Below are 25,218 nucleotides of genomic sequence, written 5' to 3'. Positions count from 1 at the left end.
ACTAACCCTTTTCCCCTGTGGCTTCCAAGGGAAACCCCTTGACCCTGGCCAACACCCAGGTACAAACCCAGGTTTAAGGACAAGTGTGAGCTGGTGGTACCGTTTTGGGGAAAATACCCCAGATCATGAGCTCACCGCTTCTTTCGCACACAAATACTGCTTCTCCAGTTGACTGCTGAACCACAGGAGCAATTTCCAGCTATGCACTCCCATAGTGTGTATGCCCAGCTGCCCTGGTCTTGTCACAGCCACGGTGGCCTTCCTCTCTGTCCTTACCCAGGAGGAGACCTGGATCACCCACCCTGAGCTGTGCTATGGGGTGCTCTGGACCCCGTTAATATGATAGCTGCCTGCTGGTGGGAGTCTCACACCTTGAGGTTGTGCTGAAGCAGTCAGGACCCCCAAAGCACGCTCAGGCTGATCTCCTTCATCAGCCCTCTGGGTCCTGCCCACCTCCAGCCCAGCTGCTGGCCACCTCATCCCTCACCAGCCACCCCACAACCCGTGTTAGCAGCCACCAGGGTGTCTTATTATCTCCTCTGGAATATGCTAATGACAGCCCTGCTCACCTAACACCTGTGTGGAGGTGTCAGCTCCCTGTTTGGAAATGCCAGCCTGCTGTCCCCATCATTTGCAAGCACAAAGTGATGTCCAGGAGCTTCCATAGAGCTTTGTTTTTCCAGAGTTTTTCCCAGTCTAAGAGGGGTGGAGGACTTGTATGGTCAGAGTTGGGGGGATGCCGGTCATACGCCTTCCTCCTTTGCACCCTGTCACCTGCGGGACTGGGTTTGTGTGGGTACCACTGTGGGTACCAGCAAGCTACCACTGACAACCAAGCTACACATGAAGGAAGACCCAGGAAACTGATAGTCCCAATGAGACCAACGTTTAGCTGGGGAGTGGGACAGGTGAAGCAGCCAATGCTGCTTGATGGGATCTGTTTCCAGACTGTTCATCTCCCAGCTGTCACAGGAGATGTGATACAGCGGGAGGATGGGTTGGGTTTGCACCTCGATGTCATGGTGTTGCTAGGTGATTTTGTGAGACAGGCATGAGGGAAGGGTGATGAGCAAAGAAACAGTGGAACGGACTGGAGACGCGAGTGGTAGGAGAGCAGGAGCAGGCCTGGTTCGGTGGTTTCTCATCATCCCAGCAGAAGGTTTATCCAGAGTCAGCCCTTCTTAATAAGCAGCTCTGTTCTGTATCTAGTGAATGTTATTGTGGGTTTTTTCCTCTCCGTTGTTCCTCAGGAAATGGTCAGAGGAGCAAAGGGAGCATCACTGGAGATTTGAAACAAAAACAAGGGTACCGGTGAGTACGCATTGGGGTGTGCTGAGCTGGTGGCTTTGTGGGAAGAGCCGGTGGCTCCTCGCAAGCAGGATGCAAGTTGGGAAGTACAAAGTGGCTTTCTGGGGTCTTGGGGGTCTGATCCTGCCCTTCAGTTACTGGGGACTCCTGCGGGAGAGGGGGCAGTTCGTTGTGTTGATGGATCAACACGAATCAGCTTTACCACCACCATGATTCTCTGCTGTTGTCAGCGACTGAACCACTAATTGCTCTTTCTGTAAATCCGTAGAAGATGTTCTCATAAATATGTGTGTTCTCTGTGCTGCTGGAAAGAGCAGGCGGCAGATACACTGGCAGCTGCACCGGAGTGCGCTGAGCAACAATATTTGTTAATGCTTGGAGTGCTTTTGGCTTTTGTTTTGCTTGGCCCCATCGCAGACCCTGTCACGGGGCTGTGATCTGGGTGACATTTCAAGGTCCTCTCCAGACCTGTTTTCGGCACACAGGAGGCTGTGGTTTGGGTGTTTGCCTAGAGGCCTTGAATAGAAGAAAGGAACATCCTTTTTTTATCGTCTAAGCTGGTTCAGATACTCTGCAGCCAGATCCTGAGTTGATGTTGCTGAACCAAGTTACCTTGTGTTTCACCAGGGAGGAGGCCAGTCTTTACGCCATCTTCTCATGAGCAACTGCCTGGTTTGCACTGGCCACACCCTTAGCAGACCCATGCTGTGAATCCCCACAGGTCCCCATCCGTCAGGGACCGAATCCCTGCGTCCCCATGCTGCATGTGCATTGTGGTGTTGTGGTGCTTGGTTATCACAGAACCATAGAATCACAGTCTGGTTTGGGTGGTAAGGGACCTCTAAAGGCCGTCTAGTCCAACCCCTGCCATGGGCAGGGACATCTTCACTAGGTCAGGTTGCTCAGAGCCCCGTCCAACCTGGCCTGGAATGTTTCCAGGGATGGGGCATCCACCACCTCTCTGGGCAACCTCTGCCAGGGCCTCACCACACTCATCATAAACAATTTCTTCCTTATACCTGTTCTTGGGTCTGTGTGGTAGCCTGGGCTACATGGGTGTGCAGGAGCAGTGCTGGTGGTCGCTGGATTATGGGGAGATGTGGATTTTTAGACTCACCTCAGCTCCTTACAGATATGAGCTTAGATGAAGGGAGAAGGTGACACAGAGGGAGATGAGAAGGAGCTTCAGGAAGGACTATTCTTCGGACATTTAACAACATACAGACCCTTTATAGTCAGTGAGGATGTTTCTAGCCCCTGATACTTCTGACCTAGTTTGAGCATCCACCCTGTGATGAAGTAGAAGACTGTCTGCAAGACTGTCTGTCCTCTGTCTGCAAGAGCATCCCAGTTGAGGGGACGATGTGTCTGCAGGGTCACCCCCTGGCAAAGCAGGCAGGGAGGGTGCTGGGACCCTGCTTCCCTCCCAGCAGAAGAGCCTGAGCAGTGACCTTTGTTTCCAGGGATCATCACTGACTCCAAAACAGGCACTAATCAGGTCCTGGAGCAGAGACCAAACTCTTCTGGGTCTGACACCTCCCATTCCCTGCCTGCTGCCTCTCAGCAATCAGCTAGAAAATAAACTCAACCTACCTTCCTGGGAGGAGCAACCCCCTCACCTGTAAGCAAGGCATCCCTGGAAGGCCACCGGCCGCAGAGCTGAGTACAATCATCAACCCGGAGGAGCTGGACCGTGCTCCCCCCAGGGAACCCTCGCACCCATCAACTCTCAAAATCCAGCTGCGTTTCCCCTCTGTGCATCCCAGCCCCTGCACACCTGGCAGAGACAGCGATAACCGTGGGGACTGGTGTGTATTTGAAGCACTGGGTATATAATGGTGGCTTTCCTGATTTATACCAGCGGGGGGGTTGGTCCCTTGAGCTCCTACAATCCTGAAGTGATTCAGCTTATTAAACATCCATTTGCATTGTCCTTAGCATTAAATAATTGGCTCCTCAGCATATTTGAGTCGGAGGGTATCTAATAGTCCTGTGAACTATCCATCTGGCTCCATTACCATCTCTGCAATCCTGTGCCGCTGCCTCATGTCATCTCTGCCTGGGGTTTACAAATAGATTTAGTTTCTCCTGCAGTTTTACTTCTTTTTTCTTTCATTCTCTCTCAAAGGAGCAGTTTCAGGCTCCTTACAATTTGTGCAGACACTCCCGTTGGCTGCGGCAGCATCTTTCTGTTGACTCATGAGCTATGGGTCCCATCCTTGTCCTGGCTCTGCTTCTGCCAGAGTCTCCAAGCAAGAACTCTCATTTGCCACAAAGGAATAGAATCATTATCTCGATGGAAAGAATTTCCTTTTCCGACCTACAAGCTGATAAACCTTCACATTGCTGGAGTTCCCTTATCAGCTCAGAGAATTTGTAGGACACACAATAATGACCTGTCAGCTCCCCTCCAGCAGACCAGCACTGCACCACTCACACATAGGGCAAAAAACCCCGGCTGTCTTGATGGTATTTTAATAAGGGTGCTTAAGAGGACTCCTAAAAAGCCTTCTAACCGAGTGGGTAATGTGAGAGCTGAGACTCTCTCATATTATTTCTGGTACCTGGTGCTGCTGCCACCTTACCAGCAATAGGAGAGATGCTCTGGGTCTCTGGAAATCAGGCTCGTGCTCGCCTCCCTGGGTCTGCAGCACCTTGGAGGAGGTGGTGGAATGGGAGCTTGTATCCCTGTGAATCAGATCTGCTTTTAGAGCTAATCCTGCTGGAATCACACACAGCAGAGCCAGGGGCTGCAGTCACATGTGTCCTCCTCTTTACAGGCTCCGGAGCTGCTACTGGATGTTTTCCCAGTGTCAGGAGAGACATATCTAGGTTTTGCTCATGTACAATCATCTTATTTTTTATACCAGCTGAGAAATGGTCTTCCTGGTGAAATGTCGGGGTTATCAACACTGGTGTATGTTTGCGGCTGACAGGCTGAGATACACAGGCATACCAGGGCATAGCACTGGGGCAGGCAGAGGGAGTCATAAAAAAAGTCCCCGTCTGTCTTAAAAACATCTCCCCATATAGTCTGAACACTCCTTTCCTGGCTTGTCCTAGAGACATCTTGTGCTCCTAGGGTATAAGATATGCAAGGCAAATTCGAGCAGTTTCAACCCATTTAGGAGCTCTTCAGCCCTTACACTGCACTTTACCCCTGCATTTCAAGATCGCCCTTTAAAAAAATCTTTCCTAGTTCTAACCTGTCAAGAGGAGATTGATAAGAGGAGATTAATATCCTAAAATAGCAGCATGGTAGTTTTGTAGAAATATGTCAGTGCAATTGTCTAAAGGACAAAAACCTTTAATTTTGTGCTGAAATGTGTTTGCTTTTGCAAGGATAAGTTTCACTTTACATCCTTGTCCTGAGTCCTGTATATTATTGGGCAGGAGTCATCTCTAAACTAATGAGCTTGCAGTGTAAACAGGAAAAAAAAAAAAAAAAAGGTGAATTATTACAGAGGTAAAAATTCTGGTTAACACATGGAGGAAACCAATGCTGGATGGTGTAAATGACCCACCAAAGTCCACATACCTTTGGCAGAAGCAGAGACCTGCCTATCTGAGATGTTTGCAGTGTCTCAGAGGCTACAAATTTTACTTCTCCAGAAGATGTGGCTGCGCTCCCATGTAACAGTAAGACAAAAACCTCACTGATTTCTGTGCCTGTGCCCTAATGTCATTACTTTTCCTCTTTTACAGATCCACATAATGACATTCATGCTCACACACACACACACACACAAAAATACTTTATTTAAAGAAAACGAATCTGGCTTCAACCGGCTCTCGCCTCCTGCTGCGGTTACCTCCAGACCCTGGCTCTCCCAGGGTGAAATGAAAAGGGGAGTTAATGTAGCAGGGTCATTTCTCACTGCTGAATTGGTCAGCCATCTATGGAGCCAATTTCTGCAGCTTTTCAGTGGCGTGGCAGACCCCTGGGTAATATTTGCCTGAATAGAACCGTAAGTGTTTAAGCTGTATTGCTAGGAATGGCTGTTTTATCCTATGCATCTGAGATTTCAACCCATCAGACATGAAGCAGGTCAAGACTCTCATACCATTGTGTGCATTATAGCGAACAGAACAGAATATGCTTGATAAAAGAGAGGACTTAAAAGAAATGCTTCTTTAGACCTGCAACTTTCAAGTCCCACAATGCATCAAAGACCCCTCGTATAGACTTTGAAAGGGGCGAAAGGCATTACCTAATATTTGGAGGAAATGAATAATAAAGCATCCCAAGTGCTGGGAAACTAATTTAGGAGTGCACATTGCACTGTATTGCCACTGCTGGATTCGCTCCCGGAAGAGTTGCTAACAAAAGATTTAAAAAAATAAAAAAAAAAATTACATTTGGAGACCAACTTTTCTGCCTCAAAATGCCCCCTTTTTTGTAATGTTTCCTGGTAAGAGTTACTTATGAAAAGATGAAATGCAGCCCATGCTGCAAACACCAGGTCTCAAATGAAGCTCGGGAACCAGTAAGGTTTCCCACTGTTCCCCTCCCCACCGCAGCCTTTTGTTCCTTCGTGTTGAAAGCGTTGCTTGCAGGATGCTTGCAGGATGCTGAGGGACTACCTGCTCGTGGAGTTTAGTGATGTTTTAGGGAAAAAAAGAAAAATCAACCTATTTGTGTGGCCTTTGCTTTTGTTCCGGCAAAACCACCTTCAGGTAGAGTTGGAACCGCTCGGTTGATGACATGTTGCTCCTTGTGGCAGGAGCTGGGAGCCTGGTACCATGCTGACGGTACCAGTTATGTTTCTGGTATCACCATGGATGCTGAAGGTGCTGTTTGGAGCCTGAGATACTTCTTGGATCGTTTGGTTTCTTAGATGCAGTGGTTCCTCATGCTGTGGTCTGCACAGCTGCTGAGGGAGCTGCAGAGCTTGTGTTCTATCATGAGATGCAGGGCAAGCCCAAGTGTGGATGAGGGTTGGTCCACCCCGTTGGGACTGGTGGGATTGGAGTGACCTGGGATGGTTCTGGGAACGTTGGACTCGGTGGAGGGGAGTTTTTTCTCACCGTCATAACCTGCTCCAGAGCAAGGGTTTCCCCTGAGAATCAAACCCCATGGCATGCCAGATTTCTGCAAATCCCACGAAGCAATGGGGGATGAGGACGGCTGGGCATTCGTGAGGATGTTTGGGCAAGCAGGGCTCCGCTCTCCTCCTCACCCTGCCTGTGTCTGCCCCCACTGCCCCTGCTTGTCACATCAAGCTCCATTTTTACCATCTGCAGAGATCAGTTAAATTTGAGTGCTTTCTTACCTGCTTCTCCCCCAGGCCATGATTAATTGAGGCCAGGAGGGCAGGCAGGAGTGCTCGGGCAATATTTACGAGAAGGGGATGTTAATAGGTCACTGGGGTCAGACAGGCATGGGGATGGAGATGATAGGCAGTGGGGAGGCTATATGAGGTGATTAAAACTTCAGCTTTGCATCCAAATGAATCAAAACTGCCCCCCCTGGAGCTGAGGCTGCTATTTCAGTGGGACCTTCTGGAGCCTGAGGATAGCGGGGTATTGGGATGGAGGAGGATGTCTTTGAGTTATCAGTTGCTGCGAGGATGGAGGATAGGATAGATTTAAGAAAATGGTGTTTTCCCTCATCAGAGCTCAGCCCAGCAGCCCTTTTAAGCTGGGCCTAGTTGTTTAGCATTTCTCCACTGCGTCCTTCATCAACAGGGTGTGCTTGGTCACGAGATGCTAATGGTCTCAGCCACAAAGCCAGTTAGGAGATGAGGCACAAAAGGTGGTGTGCAGGGTGTGAGACACCACTTCCCAGTCTTTAACACCTGCTGGAGAGACAGGCAATGAAAGCAATCAGAAAAGAGGATAATTTCCCATCGAAAGGGGATTTGGCAGCACTGCAAGGGGAGGTTCATGCCCTGCCTTAACGATACGTCAGTGTCTTGGGACTTTTTAGTCTTGTGCTTGGGTTTTATGACCCATGTTACTTCTCTTTTAATTTTTATTGCTTCACTTTAGTTTTTGATACAGTGCTGGAAGCACCTTGGTGGGCAGAGACGGCTTCGCTAGCACTAACTGTCACCTTGTGGCTTGACCTACATTTAAGCGAGGGGCAGAGAGGAGCCGACTTTGGGCTTGCCAGCCCTTTAGCGTGGTGACACCCCTGCCTGTGTCAGCATTGGTGCAGGCAGCTTCTGCATGCCTGCCCACTGCTGCAAGCAGAGAAGTTGGTCTTGCTGGTTTCCTGTGCCAATGCAGCGGTGCCGAGGGCAGCTACATGTGGCTTGGTGACCCCCTGGACAACCTCTTAAAGTTGAGTCACCGTGAAATATGTGCAGCAGCAGAGCTGGTAGGAAGAGCTTGGTCTGGGTCTTCTCTTGAGGTGAGGCTACACAAAACTGGTGGTGCTGTTTGCTCCCAGCCCTGAGCTGGGCTGTGCTGCTCTCTCCTGGCCTTCAAGCGAAGCATGGTAGGACATGATCCTTTCCACTGTGGGATATCTCATGCAGGGGTTCTCTGGTCAATGCTTGAGTTCTTAGGACATCGCTGAGCCAGGTAAGCAGGCAAGGATTGCTGCTGGCTGGCCCTGGTTTCTTCCTCCCAGAAGATCAGATGATGTTTGCTTCTCTTCTGTGCATGTCACCTTTGCTGTAGTCCTGTTTCTGGTTTGCTACCCATTGCGGAGAGAAATAAAATCTCCTCTAATGTCACCCTGATGTATAAGGGTAGTAAAATGTGGAAAACTATGAGGTTTCTCTGTGAAACTTTAACATCTCAGAAGCACAGGGGGTCATCCATGCTCGCCTGAGCTGGAGCCCTAAATCCTACTGACTGCAGGTCTGCTGGTGGCTCTTGTCTCAGAATAGCTCTGCATAAGATGTGCTGTCAGGGGAAGAAAAGGGAAGGGAATTATTTAGCTTGGCTAAATTTAGCTGGCACTTTCTAAGCTGTATGGTCATGGAGTGACTTCTTTTAAGGAGACATTCAGACTGGACTGGTTGGCACATTAGTGTGGATGGACACCTGCCCTGGGTGTCTCCTGGGGGTCACTCCATGCCAGCTGATAACCCGTGTCATTTAGGAGAGGTTTTGCTCCTTGCTTCTCTGCATTTCTGCCTGGTGCTCCAGGACAGATGCAAACCCCACCGGCATCAGGAGAGCTTTTTCTCTGACTTCAGCTGGCTCCATCCTCCCAGAAAGAAGATGTGACACAACCTCCATGTAACGGTTTATTTCTGGTGACAAGTGCACCTTCCCCGGCGACCTTTCACACTGCCAAACAGAGGGAACAGGATGCTGGTCCCCTCCCAGGCAGCCCGAGAGCAGGGCTGTCAGAGCCGGGGAGCTTGCACTCTGTTAAGAGAAATCCTCCCCGCAGTACCCAGGGGACCCAAGTGCTGGTTCAAAAGGTTGTGAAGCACTGTCAGCTCCTGTTTGGGGCTGCCGCACTGAAGGGAGATCCTGCCAAGAAGGTCAGAGGTTGAAGCAAGCTGAATTTGAAGTGATTGTGGTTTGAAATGATCTTTCAGGTCTGTCAGCCCCATCAGAATTTAACTCACGTAAGGGCAGCCAGGAGCCTGGGGTGCGTTGGGTTGGGCAACCAGCCAGCCAAGGATGGGTGTCCTTGCAGGTGACACAGCCGGGCCTCGTGCTTTCTCCATCAAGGCTCTAGTTTATCTGCAGCAAGGGAGAAAGTGTGGATAGCCACAGGAAAAAAAAGGAACAAGGATATCGGCCTCAGCGTTGAGTTTGCCAGTGTTGTGCTGAGATCCCTTTGGCAGCAGCAGAGTGGTAGGGATCAATCCTTCCCTCCATCTATCTACACAGATAGTTTTCAGACCAGGGAAATCCTTCCCCCTGTGTGTGAGTACATCCCTCTCCCCTCTTCTCAACAGATCTGACGTTTGCAGTCATTTAAACCCGGCTGGCAGCTGAACACCACGCAGCCACTTGCTCACTCTCCCCTGCCATGGGGGAGACTTGCAGGTTGAGATAAAAACAGTTTAATAATTGAAATAAAATGAAACAATAAAAGAAAGTACAAAGGGTAATGCACAATGCGATCACTCACCACCCACCGACTGATACCCAGCCTGTTCCCGGCCAGTGATCCCAAAATACCAAGATCCTGCAGTCGCAATCCTGGAAGCAAGACAGAACCCCCCCTTCCCATCCGCCCTTCCTTCATATCCTGATCATGATGTTACATGATCTGGAATATTCCACTGGCCAGTTTGGGTCCGGTGCTCTGGCCGTGCTCCCCCCAGCCTCTCGTGCGCCTGCACACGGGCAGGACATGGGGAGCTGGAGAGTCCTTGATCTCTGAGCAACAACTGAACACATCAGTGTGTTATCAGCATTCTTCCCATCCCAAATCCCGTCCTGAACCCAAAGCACAGCACTGTTCTAGCCACTGAGAGGAAAAATTAACTCTACCCCAGCCAAAACCAGGACATTACTCGTGTCAGTGGTAGAGCGCCCATCGCCTTCCATGGCGCAGGGTGAAGCTTGCTGTGCTTGTCTTCCATCAGCATTTAGTTTAAAACGTAACCAGCTCATGAGTACTCTTGCTCCGTGTTTCTCAAAAACACTTTGTAAAGAAAATTAGAATACCAAAAGCAGCAGAGTCTGGCAAAAAAAAAGGAGGAATGTTTCCTAGTATGGGAAAATATCCCCAACCAACCAAAACCCCAGTTTTTTTCTGGTGGAGCAGAGACATTCCAACAACCTCCCTTTCATTTCGCAGTTCACAGATATTGTTATATTCACACCTGAAATCCTTCACTGAAAATCTGGCATCATTTCTTCCTCTTTTGCCCAGGGAACTGCTAGATTTGAGTTGGCTTCATCCTTTCTTGTTCTGTGAGAACTGATTACCAGAGAACAGGTAGCATCAGTGGGCTGGGAACAGCAGCCTGCATTTCATTGCCTACCAGAAGTCCCATCTGTCAGTGGGAGCTGAGTAGTTCTCCTCTGCTAACAAAATTATTTATTTTGACCTGTCATTAAGGATATTCATGCAGCAGGGTGAAAGGTGGGAATGATCTATGCTTTGTGAGTTTTACAAGCCCATTTTGTATTTGTCTCGGTGGTAGAAGAGCGGTAAAGAGCTCTGTGCTTGTGCCTGTTATGATAAGTGAGTTTTGGAAGAGGTTTTCTGTCTGACAGTCCATCTAAAACTGTGGGGAAATGCCATTCTAAAGGCTGTTAAAACACAATTGCTCGCTGATTTACACAGTCAAGGAGTGCCTCTTTAGTAGGAGATGTATGCCGAATAAAAGCAGTTCAAGTGGTGCTTTTAATAAATAGATAATGGAATGGCATTTTATCTTCTGCTTTAATCCGTTATGTTAGTGTAAGGTAGCATATCCCTCTGATAAATTTTGAGATAGCAGAAACCGAAAGTCAAACCACTTTCTTTGTATCTCTCTGAAGCCAAATCGCACACTGGTAAAAGGCAATGGGTTCACAGTACTTGCGAACTGGGATTTTTTTCTGACGTTGAGCAATGATGGATGTCTTTGGTTGAGTCCCACCAGGCTGGGGTGCAGGGAACTGATGATACAATCATAGAGTATCTCGAGTTGGAAGTGACCCACAAAGTCCAACTACCTAAAACTAAATCACATGACTAAGAGCACAGTCCAGATGCTCCTTGAACTCTGACAGGCTTGTTGCTGTGACCACTTCCCTGGGGAGCCTGTTCCAGTGACTGACCACCCTCTCAGTGAAGAAACATTTCCTAATGTCTGCTCTGAGCCTCCCCTGATGCAGCTTCATTCCATGATGCCTTGGTTTTGGCCATGGGTCCGTCACCTTGCTGGGTGGTAGTGCTCATGCTTCACACCCTGAGCACCATGTGGAGTCTCCTCCAGCCCCTGCCCTCCATGGGTCTGCGTGGAAGGCTGCAGAGCTGTGGGGAAGGAGGTGGCTCTGCAGAAAGCTCCTCTCCAAGCCCTTAGGTTTCCTCGGAGGATCCGGGTCACTGGGGCTGAGTGCTGTGGAGCTCAACAAGCAGATGGACACTGAGTTAGGAAAGAAACAGGACACTTTTGGGGACAGGAAAAAGGTAATTTATCCTGTCGCTGCTCATCCTTGCTAATTCATTGTTTACGTTGAAAACCTGATGCTTGGCTGCTTCATGAGTGAACCTAGTGTTTGTGCCTCCAAAACCAACTTGGTCTGGTGAAAAATGAGAGGTGCTTTCACCTCCTGTCAGGCCTGCCATGCTTTTTTCCCCCTTGTTTTCTTCTGCTCACATCCATCCTGCCTGGGTGGCAGATCAGATTGTCCCTATGGAGCAGGGCTGGAGCCCAGGGGCTGGAATCAAAGAATCACAGACTGGTTTGGGCTGGAAGGGACCTCTAAAGGCCATCTAGTCCAACCCCTGCCATGGGCAGGGACATCTTCACTAGGTCAGGTTGCTCAGAGCCCCGTCCAACCTGGCCTGGAATGTTTCCAGGGATGGGGCATCCACCACCTCTCTGGGCAACCTCTGCCAGGGCCTCACCACTGTCATTATAAATATTTTCAGCCGGCTGCTCCGTGAGTACAGAGAACCCCACCGAGGGTAAGATTTGCTGGTCTGGGATCACAGAGGCTCTCACAAACCAGAAGGGGATGGGAAAGCTTGAAGGAGAGGTTTGAAGAGGAGGAAGTGACTCAGTTGCATGGCAGGAGGGACATCAAGGAGGAGGAAGAGGGTGTGGGTGATCCAGATAGACCTGTGAGGCTTTGGGTGGGGAGCAGTGGGGCTGGAGGGTGATCTGACTGCCAGGAGGATATTGAGAGGTTGCCCAGCTGTGGTATCTCTGGTGAGTAAACCCTCGTCCAGCAACGGCCTGGTGTGAAAGGGCAGATGGAGTGGAGGAGCGGTCTCTGCTGAGTGGTAGCTGGTCTCCTAATGCACTTTAGCAGCTGGGATTGAGGAGAGCTGGCACCGCGTCAATAGTGAGCTCTCTGAGGACCATCTGTGAGCGAAGGGCAATGAGAACAATTACCAGCCAGAGGAAAAAAAAAAAAAAATCACTGAGAGAGGCTGGAAAAAGCTGGGAGAGAGGCATATAGCCAAGCAGAGGCAGAGAAGGGGGGATCTCTAAGATAATGAGTGGCCAGAGAAAGTAAGTCGGATGTTTCTGATCTCTCTATCTCCTAACACAAGGTCTGTTTAAGGAAGCAGCCTTGTCCATGAGAAAATGCTCTCCCATCAGGTTGGGCCTGAGAAACTCATTGCTGCAAGATGCCTCTGAAGATGGAAATTTAACACTCAAATAAGGCTTGGATGTTGTTTGGGAATGTCAAAGAAAACAAACGAGATCTATAAATTAGCAGGAAGACATGAGATTTGGAAGAGGATTAGGCCTCCTTATTCAGGGTTTAAAACAATCTTGAGCTGGTTAGGGTTGGGAGGGCACCTTCCCGGAGGCACAGCTGGGGTTTAGTGCGTCAGCCTGTTGGTGTTGGGCTGTTTAGGACAGTGGGTGAACCATGGATTTGACCTAAAGCTGTAATACCAATTTTCTTGGGCTCTTCAGATGATTGCTGGCCATGTCCACAAAGCTGTGCTCCTGGGAATCCTGCCGGCAGAGAGAGAAGCTTTGAAGGTCTTCTCAGAGTAGGGAAGAAACCAAGAAAAGAGTAGATATTTCCTAAGAGTAATCTGGCTGTTCCACTCGATACTCCCAAAAAGGCTGGTGAGACAGCACAGCGCCGAGGAAAGCGGTAAAAGAGGGAAGTGGAGTAATCAAAGTAGAAGGTGATTAAAACTCCAGTAAAATAGCAGCAAGGAAGGTCTCAAGGGAGGAACAAAGTCTGGCAGGGCTCTACAGGGGAGGGTTAGCAAAGGGAGACTGAAAATTAAAACAGGGCAATAATGAAGGCCAAGCATATCTCCAATGCTTCAGGAACTAAGAGTAACACTAACTGAGCTGCGGCAGCTGCTACTTCAGGGAAGGAGGATGGGAGGGAAACACTGATTTGTTAAATGGGTAGAAATAAATTGGTGTATAGACCTGTGACATTTGTTTCCCCAGTCTGAAAGCGAGAGCTGCAGTTGAGCCTGGTTAGGCTGATGTTAACGAGGTTTGCTGGGGCTTGCAGTTAAGTCAGCCTTCCTTTTGGATTGTCCTGCTTTTTTCTATAATGTCTCCCAGTGAAACAAAAAGTGGACTAGAGGTGCTGCTTTTCTGTCCTCTCACAGCTGTTTGGTGCCTCTTTTCTCCTACAGCCCTGGAGTGCTGGGGAGGGAGAGAGTGTCTGAAAGGGATTAGATAGCACAGCAGAGATGGGCTAATTGGGCCCTTTTATCCCAGGTATCTTCAGTTCATTATGTCACTCCAACCCTGACCTGGTTTAGGCTGCAAGCCCTCCCAGAGCCTGCCACCCTCCCAGGGCTTTTCCTAAGTGCCTCCCTTCGCAGAGGGGGTCAGAAGTCCTCATCTGTCCCCCTCCTTCATCCCCCACCTGCATCCCACCCAGCTGCAGAAAATATTCCTCTCTGTTAATGAGACTTGTTAGGCTTACACGGGGGAGTGGACGTGTGGGCCCCCCCTACATCTCTCCTTCCCTTCTCCTGACTGTTTTACCCATCGCTGCTCTGTCCTTCAGCTGGGGCAGTGCCTGCTCCAGCTTTTGGAGTGAGGGGGTGTCATGGTGATGTCCGGAGGCACCCAGCAGGCCACCAGGCTGTCCCAAACATGGGCAGGAGCGTGTGCTGATGGAGTTCACAGGCAGGCAAGGGAAGATGCTGCCGCAGCTTTTGGTTCCCACTCTTCTGCTGAGCTTCCTATCAGGTTTTCACTGCACCCACAGAGTTTCTAACTCAAGCAGGCTGCGTAGGTATGACCTGGTGTTTGAATGTGTCAGGCTTTGTGTTGAAATGGCTTCGAAGTGCCCTCGTGCCCTGCTGTGGTTGTGGCTGATGGTGGGCAGCTTCGGTCCATGACAGTCTGCTACAGGATCGGAGCCCCGCTGCCCTTCCCTGGGGATCCACCTTGGCCAGGACCACCCCCGTAGCTTGGAGCAGCTGATATTTGGGTGTGGGGTCTAACTCCCAGCTAACCTGGCCAAGTCACCCCACCACCAGCACGATGGGTGCAAGGGCTGAGCTGCCATCTCTTCCACTGCAAGCTGAGCAAGTGGTTAAGCCCTTGGCAAGTCCAAGCGCTGCAAAGTAGCTTTTCGATGTAACGCGCATCTCTCATGATTACAATCCCCAAAGCAACTTCTTTTCATTTACAGTATCTTGACCTAAAGACCCTGTCCTGGCAGGAGATCAGGTGGAAATCATGGTGCCTCCCTGCTTCTGTAAAGCTCCTGATTGCCTTTTTGTTTCTTTGCTGACTTTCTCTGTTCCCATTATCTCATGATGGGGATGTTTTTTAAATAAGTATATTTGGGAAAAGCAAGGCCATGAAGATAAGAGCTGTCTCCTGTGTGCCTGGAGATTCATTACCTGCTCCCATCTAAGCCAGGAGAGAAGTGAGCCTGATTTTCTTTTTCTTTTTGTTAATAAAAATACGACACTGGGAATTTTTTTTAAATCAAATTAAAGCACAGAAGGACTTGAGAAGGTGTGGGGGATACAAACTAGTGCTGGAGCAAAAAGGACTCATTAAAATACAAATTATTTAGGAGAACTAACTTGAATGCCATTATACGAAGTGTCACCAACTCATTTTCATTTCACTGAGTCCAGCCTGGGGTCTGGCTGCACATGATAAATGAGTCCGTCCTACTCCCCCTTCTCCTTTTTCCTTTTTTTTTTTTTTTTTTTTTTTTGGTGGGGGGGGCAATATGCAATTACAAATTCAACCTGTTGAAAAAATGTGGTCTCACTGGAGCAGTCAGAGCCAAATCTTTTGGGAGTGCTTCTGAGGACAGGGGTGCTGCCTTCCTCATGGGATTTGGGGTGCAGCTGTAATAAGATGGAACCTCATGGGGACAAATCCTGTCCCTCTTGGGTGAAGGATCTGATTCCACAGCAGCTCCCGGCTCATACATGTCTCCCTAAAATCTTAGGTCCCACCCATCTGCTTAAAACTGGGCACCTGGGTGAGCTCTTGGGGTCCCTGTTGTTGAATTTGGGAGGGTGCTGCAGTGGGGTGCCCAGACCAACCCTGACACAGCCCCTGCTTACGCAGCAACACCTGGTTGTGGTGCCAACCTGCCCGATGCCATGGCTGAGTAAGGGTTTTAAAACAAGAAGCCTTTGTCCACTGTGGTTATTTATTTTTTTTTTCCCCTCTCTTCTTAATAATTTTCTCTGGCTCTGCTCTCTCGTGCTTGGCTGGAGTGGGGGGGATGTTCTGCCTCATCAAGCATTAATTGCAGCTGAATAAAAACACCCTGACCGACGAAGGGAGCTGGGGTGGAGGAGAGGAGGAAGGTGGGAGGGGAGGTAATATCTTTTTTGGGGGATGGAGTGCTTGTGGCTGCATTACACTCCTCTCCCTGGCTGCTCTCAGATGCAGAGCCAGGGAGGAAGAGGAGGTAGGAGGCAGGCAAGGCAGCGGGCAGGCAAAGCACAGGCAGCGTGTTCCCTGGCAGGGGTCTCACCCACTGAGGATTTCTGAAAAGCATGGATATTTAAAGGTGTGCTTGGGAGCGATGCCACAGCGATCCTACCCCCTGCCCCCCCTTAGTGCAGGGACACAGGAGAAAAGTGCTTGGGGGGAGCCACAGAGATTTGAGTGCTGCCAGTTTTAGTGCATCCTTTCTGATAAATTCAGGTGAGATCAAAGAGGCAACCAAAACCGGTGGCTCTCCGGGGAGATGGGGTCTCTGTGAGCTGCTGACACCCGAGATTGTCTTTTTTGGCTGAGCACCGTGAAATTTTTACCTTGGATCTGGGCAGCCCAATAAGATGTCTGCAGCTTCCATGAAGAAGGCTCCACCATTGGTGTGGATCACCTCACCAAAACTACGTGTGGTGGGATTCAGTGGTTTTAAGCCAAACTGGCTTTTCTTTTTTGCTGAAGTTCAAAAACATTTAGTAATGTCTCGCGTTAGATAAGACTTTGATTTAATGCCTTATCTCTTGAATTCACCTTCATCAATAACAATGTATTCTAATCCTCTGCTCAGGTGTTGATGGATGGGGCCTGTTTGGGTTAAACATCTGGGACTTGAATTGTTGACCCCTTTCTGTCCCTGAAGCAAGAGCAGTCAGAGGAGCCTTTGAGGAACTTTGCGAGCAGCAAGTTCTGGTTAGTGGCAAAGTCAAATGGAAACGTGAGCCCAGGGGAGTAGGGGTGACCTCAGCCAGGCTTCATCTCCAGCTCCCAGGCTGAACTCTGAAGGTTTAGGACACATGCTGTGGTAAGCCCTCTGCAAAACCTGGCAGATGAAAAAAAATAGGTTGGAGGCTAAATTCTTCTTGAGTGGGTTTCAGGAGGACAAAAAGACATGAGGGGAAAAAAAAATTCTTGCTTTTCTGTAAGGCTTTTTCTCAGAGTCTGTTGTTCACCTCTGCTAGGCTGGTGCCTCTGGAGCTGAGTAAACCTTTGGGCTTGGCTCAGGCTGGGATTAGGAAGCAAACCTTGCAGTTCACTCTCCAGGGACCCAGTGGGATCCTCCCTGGGATAGGCCACAGGGTCAGTGCTGTGTGAGACCCTCCTCCTTCCAGTCCTTGCTGCCCCAGGGACCTGCTATTTCCCTCTTCACTGAGGGCTGGGAGAGCAGGGAAGGAGCAGCAGCCCCAGGGACCTCCTTGAGGTCCCATGAGGTTGCCTAACTTTCATGTGCCTGATGTAATCATGAGATTGCTCAGGGTTTTCTTGGCCTTTGGGATGGAGAGGTTTCCCCTCATCTTTTGCACAATTGAACAGGTTTGGTCCCTTCCAAGGGAACTGCGGGAGCAGCAAAAAGAAGGGCAGATACCCAACTGCCCTTCCAGACCCCAGAGAAGACACAAATGAAGATTGGGCAGGGAGCTCTGCTCCTGTGACCTGGCTTGGTGTGTCCCAGTCACTAAGAGAACCTGTTCCTTGCCCCTGCAGTGCCCTGAAGACCAAAGAAATGGTCTTACCCTTGGAATTTGAGAGTGAGGGGCACACTTCAGCTGATGGACGTGCACCCTCCTCTCCCCTGCAGGGCCCTCTTCTGCTCTGAACCAGAAGAAAAGTTGTCTCCCATGAATTTGCTGAGCCACACAGCTCATCTCCAGGGTCCATCCAAGCCAGGGGTGGATGCTGGCTGGCCGTGCCCAGGACGAGCAGCTCTTCCCTCACACCATGTGCCCCCTGCCCTCTGCCTTCACCGCCCCTTGCGCAGGCATCTTTGCACCGGCTGCCCGTCACTCAGCCATCCTCCTCGGTACCACATCAGCCACCCTCTCCTTCAGGCAGCGCGGCCTTTGCTCAATAACTTCTGTTTTTCTAAGATGGGAGAGTAGAAATAAACCATAGTAAAACTGAAGACATGCTAGCGCATGACTTGCAGGGGTGGCTGGATGAAAAAATGTGGCACCTGTTGGGGGAGGTGAGTGATGCTGAGAGGATTCTAGGGATAGTGTAAGCGTTACTGGTGTAACTGGGGTGCAGAGAAGCTGCTTCATGTAGGGTTGTTTAAGCATTTCCGTTTTCTCTTGCTAAAGGTTTCTAAAAACTTCTTTCAGCCGCTAGGTTTCTGGTTTTGAGGCAGTGGAGAAGTCCTAGATGTCCAAGCCTGCAGGTCTGCCTGCAGGGATGCTCAGTTCCATGCCTGGCACCCCTGCGCTTTCCATCGAGGTGTCACTGAGGTGTTCGCCCATGCATTAAGTGTTGTGTTTTTCCAAGGGGCCGCTAAGGCTAAGGGATGGGAAAGGTCAGATGGAAGTATTCCCATTATGAGAAAGCTGGATCAAGCTTTAATTGATTTCCTCAGGGTCGCAAAGGTCATCATCAAAATTAAGCCCTGCAAAGAGCACAGAAAGGGCTGGTGTGGGTCACGCGTCCTCTCTGAAGCAATGGCCAACCCCAGGTGCTGCAAAATCCTGCAGTATGGAGTCACTGATCCGACCCCACTCATCCCAGGCTCCGATTTACCTCCTGATACCTACTCCAAGGGTTTTTCCTTGGAGATGTTGGGATGTGCGTAACATCCAACCTTCTGCCCTCCCACTGGGCCAAGCATCCTCCTCTCTGCAGAGACGTGGTCCCCACTACCACCTGCCACGGTGTCACCTCCCAATTTCTGCATCGATCCTGAACACCCCACCTCTGTTTTTCACTGACTGTCTCCTTCTTCCGACCCTTCGAGGTGGAGTGATGTCCCCAGCCAGATGCTTGGCTGCCATCATCTCCACGCTGCTCAGATGGCTTGGCCTCTCCTGTTTGTGTAGCGCACAGCTGATTTATCAGCAGCAATGTTATATTTGCTTCCAGATAAGAAAACGCTGAATATTGGGGCTGGGATTGAGCCCTGTGAAATCCCCCTGGAAACAGTCCGATTCCCCTTTGACAGCTATTTGTTGAGATCAGCTCTGAAACCCCTGCACATGTGCTTTATTCTTATAATACAGTGCTCGTTTTTTAATCAGCACATCACATAGTAAATCAAATGCCGTACAAAAGCCTATGTATATTATCTCTAGGCAATTTTCTTTATTAACCAAACTTGTAATCTCCTCAAAGAACAAAATCAGCTTTGTCTGACATGATGTGTTTGCTGCAGAACCTCTCTGACAAGCACTAACTGTATTCCTGTCCTTTAATTCCTCTTCTGGTTGACTCTCAGGAGGATTCCCATTATTTTACCCATGATTGATGGCAGGCAAGCCAACCTGTTCATCAGGCCATCCCGCCTGCCCCTTTTGCAGATCAGCGTAGCATTTGCATGCTTCCAGCTGTCTGGATCTTCCCTGGTATTCCAAGATTTATTAAAAATTAACATCAGTGGACCAGAGAGCTTCTCAGCCAGCTGTTGGAGGGCTCTTGGGAGTAAGTTATCCAGGCCTGCTGATTTAAAATTGTTTATCGCTACTAGATGCTGTTTAACAGCCTCCTTGGTTACTAATGGACTGGAAAGTACTTCATCCTCCTCATGTGATACAAGCATCTCATCCTGCTTCTTTCCAAATGCGAGCAGAAATATTGATTGAACACTTCTGTCTTTTCTGCATCATTACTTTTCTCCCCATCTGAGGCTGCGCTACTGATTTATACAAAGGCATTATAATATTTCCAGGATTATTCTCCATCCCTTTCCATATGTGGCTGAACATCTTCTTACCTTTGTGGCTGTGGCTGTGCACAGAGCAGAAGTCTCTGCTGTGCTGTCTCTATTGCTGGGAGGTCCCTTCCTTGGTCTGACACAGGGTAGGAGCCTGGAAGGTGCCTGAGGAGCAGGAATTACTCTCCCTGCCCTGCATCGCTTTGCATTTATTAAGGAGGAGTTATTAGTATGCTGCACTGTTGCCCATCCATTTAGGTTGCTGAGCAGTTGAGCCACCTCCAGGAGCTCCAAAACCATCAGACACCTCAGCCTTTCCACAAAGGATGAGATTTGCCCCCAAAACATTGAGGTATTTTTAAGTCATGAACATTCTACATGTTAACATTATCTGTTAACCCCCTCCACCTCCATGTTGCCATGCTAATTTTAGGTTAGTTGTCCATGGATGTACAAGCCCTCATCTCTCTTAGCAGTTTGTGACTGCTTGCTCTCTCCCCCAACCTAGAAGAGAGCTGCTATTTCTTCCTCCCATCTTATCTTTGCCCATTTCCTTTCCTCCCATTTCCCCATCTCACTCCTGCTTTGGGTTCCTGCAATAATAAATCCCAGGGCCTGAAACAGGGAAGGCAAATCCACTTGATGCTGTGTCAGAGCTATTCCAGGGACCCTTCCTGCAGGTAGCAGAGCCCTGGGACTGGTGTTACCAGTATGGGTGAGGTAGGGGTGGAGGGTGCCCTATAGAATTACAGACTGGTTTGGGTTGGAAGGGACCTTAAACATCACAGAATCAAAGAATCATTCAGGTTGGAAAAGACCCTTGGGATCGAGTCCGATTATCCAGTCCCACCCCTCTGCCATGGGCAGGGCCACCTTCCCCCAGCCCAGGTTGCCCAAAGCCCCGTCCAACCTGGCCTTGAGCCCTGCCAGGGAGGGGGCAGCCACAGCTTCTCTGGGCAGCCTGTGCCAGGGCCTCACCCCCCTCACAGGGGAGAATTTCTTCCTTACATCTCATCTAAAACTGCCCTCTTTCAGTTTAAAACCGTTCCCCCTCATCCTGTCCCTACACCCCCTGATCCAGAGTCCCTCCCCGCTTTCCCGCAGCCCCTTTCAGCCCTGGGAGGCCGCTCTAAGCTCTCCCTGGAGCCTTCTCTTCTCCAGCTGAACCCCCCAACTCTCCCAGCCTGTCCTCACAGGGGGGGGCTCCAGCCCCCCCCAGCATCTCCATGGCCTCCTCTGGCCCCGCTCCAGCAGGTCCGTGTCCTTCTGCTGTTGGTGCCCCAGAGCTGGACCCAGCCCTGCAGGGGGGTCTCCCAGAGCGGAGCAGAGGGGGAGAATCCCCCCCTGGCCCTGTGCCCACCCTGCTCTGGGTGCAGCTCAGCACACGGGGCCTTTCTGGGCTGCCAGCACACGTTGCTGGCTCACAGGCAGTTTTCCACCCCCCAACCCCCCCAAGTCCTTCTCCTGGGGGCTGCTCTCCAGCCACTCCTCGCCCAGCCTGGATTTGTGCTGGGCATCGCCCCGACCCATGGGCAGGACCTTGGCCTTGCCCTTGCTGGACTCCATGAGGTTTTCCTGTTCCCCCTCTCCAGCCTGTCCATGTCCCTCGGGATGGATCCTTCCCTCAGCGTGTTGACAGCACCACAGAGCTCAGTGTTGTTGGCGAACTCACTGCGGGTGCACTTGATCCCACCATCTTCATTACCAACAATGGAAAGGTGGCCTTATTTCTATCCATAACCCATGCTCACTGATTCCCCTCCATTCACTGTTTCACCTACACCTTCAAGCAGTTCTCCAAGACAAGGACAACACAATTTTCCATGTGCAGGTTGTGCTGGCTGAGACAGAAATGGAGTTTTTCTGCAGCAATGCTTGATAAGAGCTGCTGATTCAGCAAGGAGGGGGCTCTGACCTGCAATTACTGCACATGCTCTGGGGCAGCCCCTGAGGATGCCCAGGTGATGGGACAGCCCATCCACAGCATGGAAGCATCATTTGGGGCTGTTAGTATTTTTGACTGATAGGAATTTCTTCTTGTGTTGTCCCTGTTCATATCACTCCCTTTAGCAAGCGTGGTGCAGGACCACATGTAGCTGTTGCTGTTTAATCTGTACTGAAGACTTTATCGTATAAATGCCTTTTCTCACACTACGAGTCCAAACTCATGCTCTTCAAAGGGCAATCCAGTTACACTTGGTGGGCTTGAGATAGGAGGATCATGTTTTCAGTATAGTGTTGGTTTTTTTTTTTTCCCGTGTCTGCTGCATTTTACTTTTTTCTTGGCTGAGTGTAGAAAAGTGGGGTCTGGTGTTGAAGTCTGGGGGTACAGAGGATGGGCTTCGATAGCAAGTGTGTTTTGTTGCCCCATGTTGTCCTCATGGCAGGCTCCAGCCCATTCAGGCTGGGAGGAGGTGGGCAGATGGCCTCTTTCTCTCTCCTTCTTAGGAGTGGTGCTCCTCCTGAGCACCACTCACTGCTGGCAGTTCCCCCTCAGCTTTCCCCAGTGTGGGGAGAGGGGAAGCATGGGTCTGAGGGGACCCAGTGGTTTGGAGAGACCACAGGGTCCAGCTTTTAATCTGTGCAAGCTTCCACTGAGCTATCCATGGCTTTTTTTCCTGAATAATCTCCATCCCTGGTCCAGCTCTCTGCAGCCACATCCATTCCTGGAAAAGGTGTTTAGCCCACAGTGAGATATGGAAGGGAGATACTCACAGCTCTCATCCTTACTCATAGCATCATAACCTTCAAGTCCCCACTTTGGAAAGAGAGCCAAACCGTTTGCTGTAGCACAAAAAGGCTTGGTGTGGTGAGATACTCAGAAACTAGAGTTAGACACATCCAAAAAAAAAAAAAAAAAAAAAAGATGGAAATTTTTTAATACTGAGACTAATAACTGTTAGAAACACTTGCCAAGGATCAGGGCAAAGCCCACTTGATTTGAAGTCTTTCAGCCAAGATTGCTTCTGCTTCTAAATGCTGGAGGGCAGGTGGGAATGAGGGCCTTGCTGCAGAAGTTACTGAGTGAAGTATTTTATTTTGTATGAAGCTGGAGGGCATAATACTTGATTGTAATGGTCCCTGTTGCTTGAAAATACCAATCCAAAATAAACCTTTGTTTTCTAGCCTAAATTTCCTATGAAGTGTGGTCTGAAATCCATGCGTAGAGTCAGCATAGATGTTAAAATGTTGAATAATGCGGTGAATATTAGGAGAAATAGGCAAAAGAAGAAAAATGTTCTGCTATGAAGTTTGGGACAGCAAGGGATGGGGATGCTTGGGGAGCAGAGATGTGAAGGAAAATACTCTTGCACCCACTGAAGGGAGATTGATCAGTTATGTTCAATATTGTGTGTAGCTCGGGTCCTCCCTTCCGAGTGCAGCGTGAAAGCAGAGAAAAGAAAAGCTTGGCTTTTGCTAAGGAAAAGAATGACCCACAATGTCAATTTTTCTGTGGGAAGAATGACTGAATTCAGTGTTTTCCTTTCTCGCTCCATCCTGCTGCAATGCTTCTCTGTGCGGCTGGGCAGGCCAGCAAGCAGATAATGAATCTGCCGAAATGTGGTTATTGATATAGCTGAGATCATTATACCTAAGGGTCTTGTGAGCTTTCCCATCTAAAGGCGTATTTTTCAGGTTGTGGTCGTGACATAAACAGTCTCGTTTCATATGAAATCTCAGCTGGTGAAGTCCTCAGCTTGGGAGCATTTTTTAAATGCGTTATCAGGAAGGTAAATCAGGTCGGCCACATTTTTTTTTTTTTTTTTTCCAGCTAGGAGAAGTAAAATGGTTCATTTGCCTCTCACTATTAATGTGATATTCTGCAAGAACCTGTGGCCCGATCCACAGCTTTTGAAAGCAAATGAGATTGTTTCCACCTACATCAGGGAGCTTCTGATAAATTTCTTATTCCCGGATAAGGATAACTTTCTGAATTGTGGAAATGAAAGCAAGTGGTCTGGGCAGAGGGTTATCAACACCCGGAGGCTGTCATGCAGGTTATGATGGGCAATTTGCTTGCTTGTCATTAGCCCATTTGTGGGTGGGGTGGTTCAGGCAGACCCAGCAAGGAGTTGTGGCTCATTTTGTGTGAGATCAAAGCAAAAAATAACGTGTTGAGAAATTACGAGGCAGGAAACACGTTTCAAAAGCTGCGTGTAGCAGTTGTGCTGGGGCCGTTGAATTGCGCAAGGAGGTTTAAAGTGATTGCAGTGGAAGTCAGGCTGAAGTCTGCGGCCATCACTAGGGTCTGGATCTTTGCAGGTGTTCTCCACCTCTTCCCTTTCATACCCCAGCAGATTGTATTTGTGTCACTTAGGTTTCTTACTACCCATCTCAAGTTTTCTCTGGCATGCTGGGGAGGTTTTTTGGCATTGGGGGTGACGACATGTGTAAAGTAGATGTTCAGAAGCCCCATGTGGTCTGAACCTCCCTGGAGGTCTTCATCTCACCCAGCTTCAGCTGCTCTGGGATGGGAGAGGAACCACCAGTAAAATTTTGTGCTAACCCATCAAGCTCTGCAAAGTGGCTCTTCGATCCACATCTTGCCTTTTATTATTAACATCTCCTTGTGTTTAGGATTAATCCTATGATCATTTATTCTTAGTAGTCCTCAACCAGTCCCAACCCTGCACAAACCAAGCTGAAAATCTTTCCCAATAAAGACAAAGAGAGGACTGAAGCATTAAATCCAACCAAAGTGACCTGTCTACTGTCTTCAGGCATGTGTCATCTAACCAAGTAATCAAGCAATACAACAAGTATTTATATAGGCATGGGTTCAAGGAGGAAGATGTGTGTGCCCTCCATTTGCAGCACGTCCTCTGGGGAGCAGGAGCTGGTGTCATTCCCTCCTTGCTCTTGGCTTCAGGAATGAGACATGATTCCTGGACCCTGATCTTCAGCGCTGGGAATGGCCATTGTCTCAGAAGAGCTGACTACTGCTTTATTTTGGGAGATGGAGGAGGATTTAATGTGTTTAGCCTTACAGCACTCCTCTGGTGCCATGCCACCAAGTCTTCCACGTCCTCATCTGTCACCCTTGGAGATGATCTTTCCCACTGAGAAAGAGATTGCACAGGCAATGGCTCTGCCAGGCTTCATCTTCTTTCATTAGACTAAGACCCAGTGGGGAAAGGTAAATGTTTTCCAAGCAAAATGTGGGTTTAATTCAAAGTTTGTGCATAAGTTTTGCCATGTTCTTGCTGATGTGGGATTATTCTCATACTCTTGTGGCACCGGGAAGCTGCTGGAGAGCAAAAAAGACTGGGAGCTATGGATTAAGGACTGGGAGCTGTGGGGCCAGCTTCACCCAGAGGTGGCTGCATTTCCAGAACTGGTACCAGTCCCTGCTGGAGCAGATATACTGGGGGAAGAGGGGAGGTCAGGGTGCAAATCTTCTGAGAGCTTCCCAATGAAGCCATATGATATAGCAAAATCTTGTCATATAGCGACACGTACTGTGTGTATATGCACAGCCTGTACCACCTGTACAATATAATCTTGGCTACATCCATCCCTGTTCCTTGATAGGAATCAAAGGGTGTTTTCATTTCTCAAGGAAATCTCTGCGTAGTGTAGATGACCATATTTCCACTGAAGACACTGGACCCTCATTGAGTTCCACCATCCGTGTTAGGGAAAGCCCTGGAGATCCCTTAGGATCAATCTGGTTTATGACTATTAAGGTTTCAAATATGAAATCACTGAGACTGTGGCTAGATTGTTTTAGCAAAGCACTTAATCAACATTGTTTTTCACTGATTTGCTTTAGAGCTTTTTTTTTTT

At 49.2% G+C, this 25,218-nt stretch overlaps 1 protein-coding gene across 4 annotated transcripts in view; it reads left to right on the top strand.

Moving 5' to 3' along the window:
• Positions 1-25,218, top strand: part of ZBTB7C (zinc finger and BTB domain containing 7C) — a 106,169-nt gene that overhangs the window by 32,723 nt on the left and 48,228 nt on the right. The window contains exon 2 of one of the 4 annotated variants that reach the window (XM_026865994.1): positions 1,251-1,311. The exons of the other annotated variants lie outside the window; for them this stretch is intronic. The gene's annotated coding sequence lies outside the window, so the exon portion shown is untranslated. The remainder of the gene's footprint in view (positions 1-1,250; positions 1,312-25,218) is intronic. 4 annotated transcript variants of the gene reach the window in all.

The sequence above is a fragment of the Athene cunicularia genome, assembly GCF_003259725.1.
Source record: "Athene cunicularia isolate RWA chromosome Z unlocalized genomic scaffold, athCun1 chrZ_part1, whole genome shotgun sequence".
NCBI lineage: Eukaryota > Metazoa > Chordata > Aves > Strigiformes > Strigidae > Athene > Athene cunicularia.
This window is presented reverse-complemented; position numbering and strand designations above follow the sequence as displayed.